The sequence below is a fragment of the Tympanuchus pallidicinctus genome, unplaced genomic scaffold (assembly GCF_026119805.1).
Source record: "Tympanuchus pallidicinctus isolate F22 unplaced genomic scaffold, pur_lepc_1.0 scaffold13, whole genome shotgun sequence".
In the NCBI taxonomy this organism is placed as follows: domain Eukaryota; kingdom Metazoa; phylum Chordata; class Aves; order Galliformes; family Phasianidae; genus Tympanuchus; species Tympanuchus pallidicinctus.
The window spans coordinates 8,092,694-8,107,082 of NW_026294648.1; positions in this window are offsets into that span (position 1 = coordinate 8,092,694).

The following is a 14,389-nucleotide window of genomic DNA, read 5'->3' on the forward strand; positions in this document are numbered from 1 at the left end:
TGCTGTTCCCACGAGCCTGCACTGACCCCGCACTTTGGTGCTATTTTTTTTTCTGCTGTTGCTTGTAATGTTCTTATCAGCTGGGGCCAGCTGAAGTCAAGCGGGCTGGGGATGACAAAGGGTTTGCAGCTCTGCCTTCTGAGTCACCAGGAGTTTCATGACAGCGGCCATGAGGAGCAAGAGTTGCTTGCCAGCTCCTTCTCTTTGAAGGCTGCCCATTATGTTCCAGTGTCACAGAGGCTGTGTGTGTATGTGACTTCCTGCATGGCTTTGGATGAACTGGGATGTGCAGCATGCACAAGGTGCTCATCTGCTGATGCCTTAAAGTAAGTCCCTGATTAACAGCCACTGGGTGTGGGGATAATATGCTGAAGTATCACTGAAACCAATGTGATGAGGCCATGACAATGTTGATCCCAACCTTGATGGAAAGAAGACTTCTAGTACACACAAAAAGCCACCTGATAGTAGTTTCCAGTCAATAAAAGTGAGTATTTCAGTTTTTGTTTCCCCTGGGAAGGTGGAAAGAAACTTACAGCCCATTTTGTGTGTGATAGGCCTTATTAATGTTTGTTGTGGTGTTTTTTTTGTTTTTTTTTTTTTTTTTTAAATGCTGGAAGTCTTCATACATTCAGAATGCAGCCTCTTCTTGGGCATCCCCAAAGCTGTGCTGAGTTTGATTTTGGGGGTGAGTAGAGCTGAGGAGGCTGAAGTACTCTGTGATAGAGTACCATGTTTTGACATTAATAGGAGAGGAAAAAAGTTTCTGCAGATGGATGAAAAAGAGCATTTTAGATCCTCATGGCGAAATGGTGCAGATGCATAAGTGTGGTTTTTACCCTTTAGGATCTACAATTGAAATGGGAGGTGACTTTAACTTATATCTCCCTGGAGCTCTGGTGCTATTTGAGCTCTTGGCAGAAAAATCCTCATTATCCAGGGTAAGCATGGAACTGCTTTTCCTGTTCATAGCACAACAGTTCATAGATTTGTCTGTAACTGATCTCGGAGTTTGTAAATGAGTGTGATATGGGTATGATATGAGCTTCAGCTTCTGAGCTTCCCTGAGCTAGGCGGGTGTGCAACGTGCAATGCACACTGATGTTATTTTTGCTGGTAATTTTCATTTGAACTTTGAACGTCGCAAGGTGTTTTTCTGAGTGGTTATGGGGGGGGGGGGGGGGAAGTCTCAAAGAACCTCCATTGGAAGCAGCTAACAACTGTGAGAAAAGGTGGGCTACAGTGTTGACAAGGCTGAGATGTAAATAGTATTTCCCTTATACCAGTTCTTTGGCTGAATTCTGGATATTCCATTTAAAGCTGACAATATCATAGAGCTCCATAGAATCAGGCAAACTTTCCTGTGCTCTGTAATTGCGATAGCCTGTAAATAATTTGTACGTGTTAATTCTATTAATTTCAAGGAAACTAAAAGTGGACTTGAGGTTTTTTTCTTGAATGCTGTTATTGTCATGTTTTCTGGAAATCTGAGTATTCCAGCTGGAGAACCTCTGCAGGATGTGAATATTTTGACTTGTGGAATTGTCATCTTGGAGTATGAAAGTTCAGTTAAATGAAAGTGAGTCTTAGTGCAGTCAGTACAGACTGCAGATAGATTCAGCAGTTCATGGCAAAGCCCTCAGATCCCCAGTTCTAACTGATCACCTGATATACGTTCCTGATGGCTTTGTCAGGACAGTACCAGTAGAAGAGCAACACAACTCAGTAGTAATTTCTTTGGAGTATTTCCCAGTCTATCTTAGCTTCCTTCTATTAACTTTGCTTAACAAGCTTCTGAGAAAAGTTTGGATAACTGGTTGTTGCTCCTGAAATAACTACAGTTAATTACATGAAGATTGATGGCCTCCTCTCCAAGAGCCAGCCTTCGTCTTTCTGGAGTACTGATGACCTTTCCAGGAAATGGAAATGAGGAAATGCAGTGGGAGACGAATTGGGTAAACAAGATGTAATTTAGAATCCATAAAATTATGGGGAGAGCGAGACTGGTGTGTTTCCCTGCATACCACCCGCCTTGCTGCAGCTTGCAGATAGACAGCGTTAGCTGGTTGTTTACCAGTGATGAAACTGGGGAAGATGAAGCACAAAAAGACCCATAGCCAGCAAGGGGCTGACAATGGGGCTAGCAGAAGGCAGAGGAAAGCACAAGTCTGTAACATCTTCCCTTAACATCTGGTGAAGGCTACTCTCTTGTAGTCAGAGCTTTCGTTCTCACTGTTGGATGTGAGTCAAAACCAAAGGTGTTGCAAAGAGCCTACGGCCTTCATTTTTTATGTTGTTGGAAGAAAAACAAGCTCATGAATGCCATTAAAGAACACTGAGTGATCTCTGCTCTTGGAAATCTCTGCTGTTAGAAGACCCATTTGTTGAGCTGACCATTAATTGAGATGCCTACAGTACATGACGACAGAGATGTGGAGGAGGCTTTGTTTGATTCCACCTGAGTTTATTGCCCTGAGCTCTGCTGGTGGAAGAGCCATCCTTGAGTGACCATTGGATTAGGAGTGGAAAGTGTGCTTTGGCTTCCAGATAGGCAGCCCCGCACTGTGCTGTGTGATGGTTATCTTTGGGTCAGGCACTGTGTAATTGAAATCGGAGTCTTCAAAATGGATCAAGAGAGCAGGAAGTTGGTATGAATCATTTTTTCCCCTATGATTGCTTCCTGCTACAAGGTAATTCTGGAAGAATTGGAAAAATCTTATGGAATGCAAAATCAGCTTTACAAATTGACTGTCAGTTTAAAAAAAAAAAATCATCCATAAGAGTCTATTTAGATGTTCTATAATAAGCCCAAGGTCCTCCTCAGTTAATTAGCAGATGCCAATTTTGAGTTCCATTCCTGAAGCTCCTATCACTAGCCTCCAGGTCCCCGTGGTATCTCACACAGCTTTATAGCTGGCATGGAAATGCCTCATATGGGAGGGGATGTGCTGAGCGAGGCAACATGATGTTTGCTTGGGAGGGTGAGTCAAGTGACATGGGTATATGGAGGAGTGCAAAGGGGTTTTTCATCTTGTTGGAGTGGTGCTGGGGGAATATTAATAATGGCAAGGGAAAGAAAGACACAAAAGGAGATGCCTTGTAAATCAAGGATGGCCTCAAGACAAAAGCCAGTCATATGTATTAGGAGTAACTGGTTTCATGTGAGGTTTCTCAATAGCCTCTCTGTGTGGAGGAGACACTGGGGCTTTGTGGAGGGCTGCACATCCCATAGGGCTGCTGGGTCACAAGCAGTGCATGTGACTGCAGAGCCTTACCCCAGTGTGGGGCTTCACCATGGCTCATCCAGCTTGGTGGTGGAGCTGAGAGGTGGCGTCTCTGAAGGCATCCTGTCTCAGAAAGCCTGCCTCTGTTCCTCTAACTTTCACAAGAAGGAGGACTGGAGAAGGAAGTTTTTGGTTTTTTGTTTTTTTTTTTTGAAGGCTTCATGTTTCTCACTACTGTGGAGTGATGAGAAGAAGGCTTTTCTTGTGGACGCTTTTCACTGGACACTCATATGTCTGAGATTTGAGAGAGGAAAATAACTGCCATCAGTAATTGTTTACCTCTGTTAATCTGCTAAGCACATGGCGATCAAGGTTCCTTTATGCTGAGATGTCTTTCGACCTCTCAGTGCACCATGGGCCCTGAAAACACTAAACACTAGTTTGCTGTCAGCTGAGAACTACATGTGCTCTACTAGAATCGTAGAATCATCAAGGTTGGAAAAGGCATCTAAGAGCATCTTAGTCCAACTACCAGCCCATGCCCATAACCTCTCTAAACCATGTCCATCAGTGCCACATCGACCCTTTTGTTGAACACCTCCAGGCACAATGACTCCACCACCTCCCTGGGCAGTCTGTGCCAATCCCTCACCACTCTTCCAGAGAAGGTCTTTTTCCTAATAACCAACCTGAACCTCCCTGGTGCAACCTAAGGCCATTACCTCTTGTCCTATCTCTGTTACCTAGGAGAAGAGGCCAATACCCATCTTGCTACAATATCCTTTCAGGGAGCTGACAGCCCCTGCAAGGGAAGGACATGGTCTGGAGATTTGGGATGCGATGGGAGTCTTGCCAGTGATCTGGATGGAGACCAAAGCTGGGAGAAGAATAGACTGTCAGCAGAGAGACACAAAGTAGATAATAAGAAGATCAAGTGGCAAAAGGGTTTATTGGTGCTGTGAAAAAATAGCTATAGAAAACAAACATTTTCTTATTACATTGAGCTAGGAGTCTTATGAAAGAAAATAAAGTGCCTGGACTTTTCAGCCTCTTTTGTCTCTTCACTGTAAATCCCCTCCAATCTTCCCTTATACTCTGATTTTCCGAGTTGGCTGAGGTTTTGTTGAAGCTGAGAAGGGAGAAATCTTTCCTCTATCTTGTATTAAAAATTGTGCAGCATACATTCCTATGTTAATTCATTTTTGTCAAGTGACTGATGCTGGATTCTGCTTCAGCTTGGACGTCAGCTAGCTGCTGTATAGTTGTGTTCTCCAATGTGCTGTGCAGGCAATTCACTCCATGTAGTGTAAAAGTGCTTTCACACCATGACTCCCTGGGACGTTTGCTATTCAGATATGTCCCACAGATACTCAAGGCCTGGTTGGATGGAGCCCTGAGCAGCCTGCTCTAGTGGCTGGCAACCAGCACACAGCAAAGAGATTGGAGCTCTATGATCATTAATGTCCCTTCTAACCTAAGCCATTCTATGATGTGTTTGTTGCTGATGTCACTTAACTTTCAGTATCTAAGCTAAGACCCCCACCTTGCTCCCTAATCAAAGGGAGCTCAGCCACAGTGAATTGCCCTGTAGGCACCCCACAGACTCTGGAAGGCCACAGACCAACAATTTCAGGTACTTCAAACAAAGTCATGGGAGCCCTTTCCTGCCTGCAACCATCCATGCTGCAAGATGCAGAACTTCTCCTTGGTGGAGGCCCTCTGGCCTGGGAAGAGCTTCTGGCTCTTCCTATTTCAGGAGTAAGAAGCAAGTGTAGAATAATAATCTGAATGAAAACCTAGGAGCCTAATTCACCCTGGCAGACTGTGATGGAGTGGTGGCATTGTGCCAAGGGTAAGCTGGGTCCTTCCTGTTTATTTTTGTAGCTGAAGGCCACCATGATCATGCCAGTTACTTAAAAGAAAAGTTTGTCTCCCCATCCTGCTAATTAACAGCCTCTGAGAGGCACCCAGAACCCATCTCTGGGGCCTGGAGTGCTCCAAAAGCATGGAAAGGTTAATTGAAGGCAATGGGAAAACAAGAATTCAAACTTTAACCTTCTTGGTCTGCCCTTGTTATGCTAACAGCATGGTGCAGGAAGACTTAATGACTACTCATCACCCTGCTACCTAATTAACCTTCTGCTCTGAAACACAGAGAGCCTAAACAGGGATGTTGTTGCCCAGAGCCCTTTCTGTCGGCAGCCCCAAGGGTTAAGGAAGATATTGCTAAGCTCAAATCCGCTTGGTCAGTGTCTCTTCAGCTTTTGTTATAGGAATTAAGGGGTTTTTCATGATACTTACTGCAATCTCTAGTAGTGCTGCTAAACACCTTGTTTTGCATCCGCTCTCTTCTAGGAGCAGCTGGGAGCTTTGGGGCAAAATAAGAGAATAAGCCGAAGTGTCTCAGTGGGCCGCAGCCATGTGATGGGAAGGAAAAATACAGAAGCCAGAGCACAAGTGAAATTATGTCACCCCAAGCCCTCCTTGAAAGTGCAGTGTTCTGTAAGGCTTATCTCAGCTTTGTTGGCAGGGCACGAGCATCTTGCTTTGATGTGTCAATGAACTGGAGAGAAGAAAGGACTTTTTGGAATTCATTAATTCATCTTCCAGAATGCTTAACCAGAGTTTAACTTCTTTCAGAGCCACTGCTTTGCTCATATCCTGCCTTGTCTGTACAGAGAGATATGAGGTCATTGGCACAGATGGACTTGGACTGCTGTGAGTCCTGGTGTCTGTACGGTATGTTGGTATGTGGTGTACTGGGAGAGTGTCCACACGAGGGGGCCCTTAGGTTCCTACTATGGATGAGGCTCTCAGGAGCCTTCACCTGCTATTGGCTGCAGCTCCAAAGTGACAGCTGTTTAATTTAAGCATGGAATCACCTGCATGGGGGTGGTAAGAACTTGAAAGTGGTTGCTGCCGTTGCCTTATATCGTTCAGTGTGTCTGCACCAACTTGATATTTATACTGAGGAGCACCAAAGAACTAGCAGAGGACCCTGATGATAATAATAATAGGGATGGCCTTGGCGAGGTGATGAGGCTGGGAGGGAGGGCTGAAGGTAAAGCCTTCTGAATGTAACACTGAAGTGAATGACAACAGATCTGGAAAGTGCACAGTGAATTTTTGGACTTCAGGGTATCAACTGCTGTGGGAGGAACATCAGGCACCAAGTCAAAGGACAGAATGTGGGATAACTCCTGCTTTCCCTTTCCCATGAAGTGGGAAAAACTTCTCCATGGTGGGAACTGAAGCAAGGGATGAACAAGGAGGCCTTTCCTCCCCTTCAGAATATGGGTTGCTGTTGGAGCTATTTGGAGATTGTCGCTGCTTGTTTTGGCCCTGACTTGAGTGCTTTGGCCACCACCTTGCTCAGGTGGCTATTTTTGGTCTTGCCAGGAATGGACTTCCTGAAGGGTAAAATGATGGAGGAAAGAAAATAAACTTCATGTTTTCTAATCTGTAAATAAATAGGAGTTTTTCTTAGTCTTTCCCAGGGTCAGTGGTGAATACAAACAGGAGGTGGAGAGTGAGTCCTTGTGTCCCATGTCACTGAGTGGTACTGGTGACAGAAAAGGTCCCTTTGGGCAGACCTGCCTGATCCACAAGGATAAAGAGTGAAAAATCACAGTCTGGTGGTGAGGGGTAAGGGAAAGTCAGCCTGCCTTTGTGGGGTTTAAGAAGAACGAGGCCAGAGGTTTCTTTTTGACAACCAGCTTCTTGCTCATACTTGCCACTGTAGTTTCTCAAACAGTGATAATGGGGAGGAAATGGCTGCTAATTGCATTGTTAATCACAGATGCTAATGCTAATCTGCATCCTTGCTCAGATCCCTGCCAACTTTCTGGCTGGAAAGAGCTGTGTGGCAGAGATGTAGCAAACCCATGGTGATTACAGCCCTGTGTGCAGGTGGGAAGGAAGATCTCATGGGGACTTGCTTCTCTAGACAGCAGAATATGGGAAAACTTATTGAAAGCAGGGAGGAAATGTGCATACTTTGGGGAAAAGTCAATCAGAGGTGAGAGGCAAAACGGGTTTTCTCAGGGGAATTGGAAAGCAAAAATTAAGTCAAACTAGTTGTTCTGTTGGCAGCTTAAGCCTGGTGTTGGTCTCTTGGCTTGTAGTGTGATTTGTACAGGGTGGCTCTGGGAGAACAGGAAAGTGTCAGGGCTGGGGATGCTTCTTGCTGGCTGCTGCCACCTCCTGGGGACTGACTTTGGCCATGTGAAGTTTTGGGGCTGCTGCCATTGAGATCGTCCCAGGAAAAAGAGGCTTCTACCCAAGAAAAGGGAAGGAGCTTTTCCCTTTAGAAACATGTTTTCACAGCTTGTTTCCTTAATAAGCATGATGGGGAGATATAAGCATGGATGGAGGGCTGTCTGGGGAAGAGTTGGGAGAGCACATAGATGCCTTACAATTTCTGGTGTCGGGGGCCATGTGGCCTGAAAGTAGAGCTTGCAAATGACAGGAGCCCTGTTATGGGTCAGAAGCAGGTCCTCGTGGAACAGCCCTAGCCCTGATTTCATTCAGCTCCTGCTGGTGACAGTGTGTCCCGTGGACAAGCATTCCCAGGCGTCCTGGCTGGCTTCTCCAGGACTTCTCCCAGCATTACCAGAGTGGGGAATCTAGACCACAGAGCTACAAATCTGAATGGCATCTTGGGGTAACGACGGTGAGAGGCTCTGCTCTGCACTGCAGCTGATTGCTGTGACCCCGATGCTGTTGGGCACTGGGCACACCGTCCCATGTGCTACCAAAGCCACCAGGAGCCCCACTCACTCCTGCAACCTCCAGCTGCCCGCACCCAGCCTCAGGGCGAGGGGCTGGTGTCGGCCAGAAGATGGTGCTGGTAGGAAAGTGATTAAAGACATCGCTCCGTTTCTGCCAGCGGAGTTCGGAATTGTTCTCCCCCCTCCCCCCCCATACGAGATGCTGTAAAAATAACTCAACATGTTTAATGGTCCTGAATCTACCACCAGAGTTATTTATTACATCCAGCAGGTTACTGAGAGCTAAACTGCAGTAACTCGATACTTGCGAGGCAAAGGCTGCTTCTGGGCAGAGGATTCTCTGGGTCACTAATGGAAGCATAACCCTGATTGATAATGGTTTTAAGCTTATTTATTTTTCCCCAGGATCCTTCTCATAGCATCCTCCCGCCTGGCTTGGCCAGACTGCCCCTCAGTGGGGTAACTCTGGGGATTCCCCAAGAAGAAGCAAATAGTGAGCTGGGCTCCACTTCTGGGGAAGGTGTTTTATTTTTATTTTTGGATAGGTGAGATTCCTCTTCTGAAGGCAGTAGAAATGCAGAACTGTCTCTTTCTGTTGTAGCTATTGGCCTGCCTATGCAGTGCTGCTTTCCTGGGGTGCTGTCAGTCTTGCAATAGGTAACGAAGCTGCACCAGCATCTCTGGTCCTTCTGGATGCTGCTGCTCACTGTGGCCGTGCTCTGATTCTCCTGCCTGCAGGGATCTCAGTTCCCAGTGCAGAGCATAACCTGCCCCTATCCTATGGTAGGACGTGGTAAAGCCATTGACTATGTCAGTACAGACTCCTCACATCTGTGTACCTGCCTGAGACTGCCAGGAGGCAGAGGTGGTGGCAGGTCCTTCTGGCCTTGAGCAACAGGGCAGGGACTGAGCCTATGACACCATTCACATTGAGATATACTCACCAAAGCTGCTTGAGGTGAAAGCAGCACCCTTTCCTGCTCATCCCTACCAGATACTAGATCCCACCTGATCCCTGCTGTATATGGAACTCATCACTCACTGCCACTGTGGTGGCAAGATTCAAAAAGCTATAACAGAGAGCAGAGCTCTGCTTTAGTTAGAGTGCTGTTTTTTTATCACAATCCTAAGCCTGCTTGTGGCTTTCAGGTGGATGTCTAGCAGCCTCTACACAGAGTAGAGCTTGTTGCATGCTGAGAGCTTGCACAGGAACTCATTCTATGCCCAGTCTTTTAAGTGAGCCTTCCAAGCTGGGATAATTTAAATGGGAGATTTCCAGCTGCTTGATGGAGCATGTTGTTGAGTCCTCCTACCAGGATCATGCTCGAGCTAACTGGAAGTGATCTGACTAGGGGCTGAGTTCCACTGGGGCACCTTGGGGAGGCCACTGTGGGCCTCCATACTCCAAACTGCAAAATTGAGCCTTGAAGCCCTATTCCTGAAGCACCCAGGAGGCTTGCAGGTGACAAGGCAACCCTAAGTACACTAAGCCCTGCTCTTCTGGGTCAGAATGTGTTGCTCCAATTCCAACAAGACTGAGGGGACCAGTACAGTCTATGTTCCTGTTGGTGACTGAAAGCAGCTTTTCAGTACTAGCTGTCCCTTGGCATCCCTACCTTCATGTGAAGCTAATGATGGTCAGGCAACAGAACCAGAGCTGAATCCTGCCTTTGTCCTGGATTTTTTATTGAAGAAAACCCTCCTCTGATAAGCTGCAGACCTCTGGCTGTGAGGAGGCATGCAGAGCTCTTCGTCTGAGCTGTCCTTGAGCCCTACAAGCATCTCTTCTGGAGATGATGACACCATTTGGCTGGGTTCCTATGCTGGGACCAAGCCAGTGTAGGGACACCTTAGGAATGTGTCCCTCTTCCAAGAGATGCTGAGATTGGCTGCTTTTCCGCGTTCTCCTCTTCCAAATCTAGCACCATCCAAATCAATCCTGCCACCATAATGCAGGCAGTCTGTAGGGAAGGCCTGTTATCCCTTTATATCCACACTGGTTTTGAGGGCTTAATCCTGGACCCAGCCTGACCAAAGATGCTATTTGAGAGCAGCTGGCAGCACCTTCTCCTCTGCTTGCCCAGCTCAATTCTGCCTGGCTTCTGCAGTTCTCTGGCTTCTCCAAGGCAGCACAGCAATCAAGGCTGTACAGCATCATTAGTGGGGCCAATCATACAGCTTTTGTGTTTGGGGAAACAAATCAAACCCTGTAGGTTTCTGTGCTTGGATTACTAGCATCTGTTATTCCTGAAGGTCAGTACTTGTGCTGGACGGTCTTGCATCTCCCTTGGGTGCCTTTCCTCTGTAGAACTGTAGGGGAGGATGTAAAGGAAGAGGGTGAGATGAGCTATGGAGCTTCCAAAGCTAGTAAATGCTGGTGTTGGTTCTTCATGTAGTTTAGTCTTCAGCCTTGAAGACCATCTGTGTGCAGATGGCTTTGAGCACTGACCCAGGATGAGCTGGAGAGGCTCCAGCATGACTTGAATTATGTCCATGGAGCCAGGCTGTTCCAAGAGTCAAAAAGGGATCTGCACCCACAAATCTGCAGGAAAGGAAATGTGACAGCTGATGGGGATGTAACCCTCCTAGAAGGGTGTTATGGTGAGGGAATGGCTCTGGAACTAATTTGAGCTTAGCAGAGAATTAAATCACTATCCTCTAGGATAAGTGTATAGTTATGGTCCCAAGGCTCCTGGACCACATCAAATAAGTAGGTGGGAGTCAGTCCCAGGTGCTGAGCAGTGTCAAAGGGAGAAGGGCTTGTCTTTGTATATTGGGACTGGGGCTCCTACAGGACTACTGTCCCTTCTGGAGTGGGGGATGCTCAGTTTGGACATCCTTTCTACTGCAAACCATCTCCACTGGGATCCCTGGGCCTATTATAGCCTGATTAAATATTAAAACAATTCATTTTGTACTTAAACTGTTTTGAAGGCTCCTGCTGATGATGACTTTGAAGTCTGTGGCAAAAGGGTTTGCTCTCATTTTTTCCTCCCCCCTTCACCCCCATCCCCACCTTTCCCCAGGCAGGAATGGGAGAGTATTTTTCTTCTACCATTAGCCCTCATCTGAACTACGTGGCTCTGCACCAGAAGAAGATGCATGAAAGGCACCCAGTCACTGGGATATCCTTGACAGTAGGTGGCTTATAGGGGTGAGCTCAGGGGTTGTCCATCTCTGTATGCCAGGAGTCTACCTGTGGCCACTTCTCCCTATCCTGTGTTGCAGCAAGAAGGTGAGGATAGCTCCAAGGAGACCAGGAGTTGATCCAAGCCTCCTGGGGGGAAAGCCCAGGGTGGGACCCTAGCACTGGAGGGATGTTTGAACACCTGGTGAGCTCAGGGCTTAAATTTCAGGTTGCACCCTATTTGTTTTTTCACCATCCGGTCCCATGAGGCCTGTACCTCCTCTGCCTGCTATAGATGAAGGAAAAGTTGCCAAATATTTTGTCTCTGCTGAAGCAGCCTTCCTTCTCATGCCTTCCCTCCCCTGCCTTCAGCCCCATCTTTTACATCTGTTGTATGTGAAATCCAGCAAACTCTCAGCAGAGCTCATTACTCACGGCCCACTGCTCTGAAGAGGGCTGAAAGGTCCTGCACGTAATGATTTGGAGGTGATTTGTATTTAAGATGCTTGGTTTTCAGATGCTGGGGGAGGAGGAGGGAAATTAAATAATTAAAATCTGGTGGGGAAGGGATGTGGAGAATCCTGGATAGAGGGAGAGGGCAGCAGCTTTTCCTGATCCAGAAGTGTTTGAGTTAATAGTTATCAGTTACACAGAGGCTGGGTTAAAACCTAGGAGTGGAGGAAAGTTATAGAATCAATTGTGTTGAAAGAGACCCTTAATGGCCATCATTCCAACTCCCTTGCAGTGGGGAGGAACACCCACAGCTCCATCAGATGCTCAGAGCCCCATTTCAGAGGGATGGGGCATCACCACCTCTCTGGGCAAAATCTTCCTTGTGCCTATATAGAATGAGAGCATGCCTCAGGTGTGGGGAAAATTGGTCTGTGTAAGGTGGAACAGACTGCCATAGCAGTCTTGGTGGTATGTGGTCATGTTTTCAGCAATAAAGCCAATTTACCTTCTCACATCTTTGGGAAATCCTGCAGGTCCCAAGTGGTTGGCAAACTGCCTCCAAAAAGAGTGAGCAAGGCTGGAGAGTAGTACCCATGCAGGGCAGGCTTGGCGGCCCTGAGTCATACAAAGAATGTGGCTTGCAGATACGAAATGTGCAGCATGATCCTCATGGAGCAGTTCTCAAGGTCTCATAGCAAAGGGAGAACCCATGGGTGCAGCTCATTTTAGGTGGAGAGACTGAAGCACTGAGGGCAGGAATTAATTGCTTAGGAAAAGATCTGATCATGTGAATGCCTCTTGCCTGGAAGTTCAACAAACTTGGCTATAGGGCTGGACTTGGTCTAAAACAGCTGTATTCCACAGAAGTTCCATGCAGCCCATTTCCTTCTCTTTTGAACAAATGAACAAAAAACCTTTGTCTGATTCCTCATGGTGGGTCCCAGCAGGACTTGTTGGCTTCTGAAAGCCAAGGGACACATTCAGGGTTCATTCTGCCCTTGGACTTGAGGCTTCACTTCCAAGGGCTGCCTTTAACCCCGACCCTAACTTGTGCCTGGGAGGAACCTGTACCTTACCCTGGCAAACCCACAGGTACAGATTTCCTTCCTGATGCCAACAAGCTGCCAACAAGCCCCTGGTCCCTGGTGGCATGCAGATAGCCCATTAGAGCTGGGGAGGCCACTTTTATTCAAATCCTCCAGCCTCAGATCTGAGAATCAAGTCAGATTAAGCTGCCTGATCCGAAGCTAACGAGTTGGGGAATTAGAGGCAGAAATCAATAGCTTGGGAAGATCTAATGCTTTTACACGTGCTGACCATGTATTTACTGGCTCTGTACAAGGAGTGGGTAAGTCTGAGGAACGTCCCCTTAATTCTGGTGTTTAAACCCATGCAGGTTCTCCCCCTGATGTCATTTTATCTCCCAAGGCACAGGTACTGGAAGTTGTTTTTTGTCTGCATCTTCTCTGAGCATCACACTTTCACTGGGAAATACAGTGCTGGAGCTATGAGCCCGGCCTTGATACAAACAAGTGTAAGAAAATTAGTTTCTCTTAATCTGCCTGAATACCTCAAAAAGCCTTTTCTGCTGATTTCTGGGGCGAGGACAAACAGCACTTTTGTTCTCCCTCCCCCCAGCGCTCCCAGGCTGTGCAGCTGGTGCCCCGCTCTGCCCGCAGCGGGAGGCTCTGTCTGTCCGTCCCTCCGTCGCTGCGTCCAGCAGTTGGAGCGGGTGCTGGCAGATGGCTGGGGAAGAGCAGGGCTTTCTCTTTGGAGGCTGCGATTAAAAGCGCTCCAGTGATGCTCGTGTGGGCTGTGGGTTGTTGCTCCCAGCAGCCGCTCAGGCTCCATTGGGGAGTTAAAAGGGGAGATGTTAGTGTAGCAGTGGAAAATGCTGTTGGAGCCCAGATCGGATCCCAGGCTCAGCAGCTCGCTCACAGTGCTTGTTGTGAGCACTGGTGCCCAGCAGATACAGCCCAAGCCCTGGCTTAAGGGTGATGCTGAAACAGGTAAATCATTTCAATTTCAGCAAAAGAAAAGTGTGTATTTAGAAGCAACCATTCTGATGTTTTTCTAGCTTCCAGCAATGGAGCATTTAGGGTGTCCCATATCGGCAGGTTAACTTGTTGCCTTAAACATCTTAGAAAACGTATTATGTTGCACATAAAGAATAAATAGAATAAAGACAAGAGATGTCTGAAGTATGGCACTGGTAGAAATATTTTCCTGGAAAACAAAAATCAGTGGTAAATAGTGTATTGCAGAGCTGCACATGAGCAGCTGGAATGAGCCCTAAATATTTATTATTAATACCAAAGCTGTTTATTTTTTGACATATTAAATAGGTCATATATCTCATCTAATAAAACCTCTGTGTAAAACGCTGGCTCTGCTGGGCTAGGAAAAGATTTTCTTTTGAGGTCTGAATAGAGCGAGAATGTAGGAGTTCTTACATTACTCAGAAAATAAAAATTAAAGCCTTTGGTCATATTTGCTCAGGTTGGTAAGATTCTCCTTCCCCTGTGACCCAGAAGTGTGCTCAGAATAGGGGATATGGGTTCAAGTCTTGTCTTATCCAGGGATTCCTTGTGTCAGGATGGATAAACCACTTAACCTAGACTGGGTTTCATTCTAGAAATGGAACTGCACCAGTGCACCCACTGGGATGATAAAAGTGATGGGGAGGCACACAGTGACAGCAAGTACTCTTCTCCCCCTTAGGAGACATCATTAAGCAAATATCTACAAAGCTGCCCCAGCTTCAGAAGCCGAAAGCTCAAAGTTGGCTGGATGCTTAAGGGCATTAGGACCTAGTTGCTGCCAAGCCTAAGTGTTGGGGGTGGAAGAAACATTGT